This window comes from Penaeus monodon, chromosome 32 (genome assembly GCF_015228065.2).
Source record: "Penaeus monodon isolate SGIC_2016 chromosome 32, NSTDA_Pmon_1, whole genome shotgun sequence".
Taxonomy (NCBI): domain Eukaryota; kingdom Metazoa; phylum Arthropoda; class Malacostraca; order Decapoda; family Penaeidae; genus Penaeus; species Penaeus monodon.
In genome coordinates, this window is record NC_051417.1 from 28,174,969 (window position 1) to 28,177,024 (window position 2,056).

At 49.3% G+C, this 2,056-nt stretch overlaps 1 protein-coding gene across 1 annotated transcript in view; it reads left to right on the plus strand.

Moving 5' to 3' along the window:
* Nucleotides 1–2,056, plus strand: part of LOC119593783 — a gene marked incomplete in the record, with an annotated part of 165,707 nt that overhangs the window by 69,047 nt on the left and 94,604 nt on the right. The window contains 1 exon segment of the mRNA XM_037942807.1: nucleotides 577–743.

The following is a 2,056-nucleotide window of genomic DNA, read 5'->3' on the forward strand; positions in this document are numbered from 1 at the left end:
AAGGTTTTGATTGGCGGTTTGGGAAAGGAGAAGGAGTGACTTTTTTTTGAGGGGAAGAGGGAAGTTTGATGAGTCTTTTTTTTTTTTTGCAAGAGTGTGTCATTTTTTGGGGTTCTGCAAGAGTGTCGATGGGATATAAATTTGCCTGTGTTGATTGTGATTTTCGCAAAAGTTCTATGACACGTTCCAAAGAAATTATCAGAAACATATATTCCGACTGAGCTTTCTATCTCTACGTACGTGAAAGCATGATTACTTGTAAATGTTTATGATCTTGACATAGTGTTGATTCTGGCTTCTCTTTGCAGGTATGTGGCTGCTCCTCCTTTTACATGAAACAGACATGGACGCGTAAGTTGTTGTTATATATTGTCTAAGGTGGCGGTGCTTACTTGAATATACTTTACTAACATACTTTTGAGGTCCTAGACCGTATGCGGAAATAATTTTAAACCTGTATCCTGAATAAGGCCAAGTGCTGTGGACACGCCGCCCCAACAACGGCCTGGTGGGAAGGTTCTTTGCGTACCCAGGCAAGCAAATTCATTAGAGAAGGATACATTCCCTCACACATAGTTCCAGGTACACCTCGCCGCGGCAGATGTAAACAGAGGGCTCGTGTGTGCTGGCGCAGCAGCAGCCTGGGAAGTGGCCCTCGGCATGGTAGCGGGGCGGCATCTCGCCACCACTATGCTTCCCGATGGTCGCTCTCTGTGCTAAGGACGTCTCACTCGCACTGGCCGGTACCTTTCTCTGTCCCTTTTGCTCTTTCGCTTCTGCGCTTTAGTTAGTGTGTGTGCTTTTTTCTGTCTCTCCCCTCATGAGCAGCACATTGCATCAGCGTAAGGCGTGCGCGGGCGAGTGGCGGGCGAGGTGGTGGGGTCCGCAGAGCCGCGCCGCCGCAGAGTCCCTGGGACGCTACAAACATTGGATCCTCGTCGTAAAAGTGCGCCGAGGGAGAGATCCACACGGCGCGTATTCCTCACGAAACCACGCTTCTCGGTTGGCATTTGTCCGTCTCACGAACAAGTGAGAGAAACACACAAAGCAACGATGGTCATCTGATAACTTTAGTGATAGCGAAAACGTGGAACTCATGAATAACCGGCTGTCATGCACCGCGCTCGCACAGGGCCGACGGTCGCGGCTTGAGTGGACGGGTGCGTAGGCCATCAGGTGGCCGCGCGATAGGGCCGTGTTGCCCGGAGCTGCCTAAGATCGAGGAGACCAGACATACCTGCACGTCGGGAGACCTGTCGTTGTAGACCAGCGCGATTGGCTCTGAACCCACTGTGGGCCGAGGCGGCGGAGAGGCGAGGGGAGACGGGGGGCCACCTGGAGCCACGACTCATAACACAGCCGCGATTCCATGTCGTCGGGCCTAACACCGGCGTAACACACTGACAATAGCGTAGCCCCGTGCTGGTAGTCTTTGTGATGCTGGAAAACAGTGCCGTCACTACAACAATGCTGGCAGTCCTAATAGCGCCAAAGCAACATCTGTAGCCACTAAAATGCCATGCTATGAACTGTCATCCTTTTTAATACTGTATCACTTGCTTTAACATACTTTGTGCTTCGAATCAGATTACACAGACTATCTGAACGCAAAAGTCCAGTCAGTTAATGCCAACATGATATCAATAAAACGGTTAATGTCAGTATAGCAAAGTATTTCCGATTCTAACACCTTTAACACACCGAAACCAAAGCATCATCAACTTACCACCAAACTAGTTTCGTTACATTAACTCCATCGCCGCCATAACACAGTTACAACATTCCTAACACCTCGGCAAGGTTGCATCGCCCATACCATGATGCAATATTATTATAACACACAATTTCCAGCGTTCTTAACACCTAAATTCCGATATTACATCACTGGGGGGCAGTTTGCGCACCGGGTTTCCGTCGCGGCACAATCCGGTGTTACGTAATTTCGTCGTTATTTCGTCACAGCGCGTCATTATTTTGTCAATCCGGATAAGACGGCGGAACCATGTCGTTCGCTACACCATCTTTGTTGACGATCTTTTACTTTGAATGCGGGTTC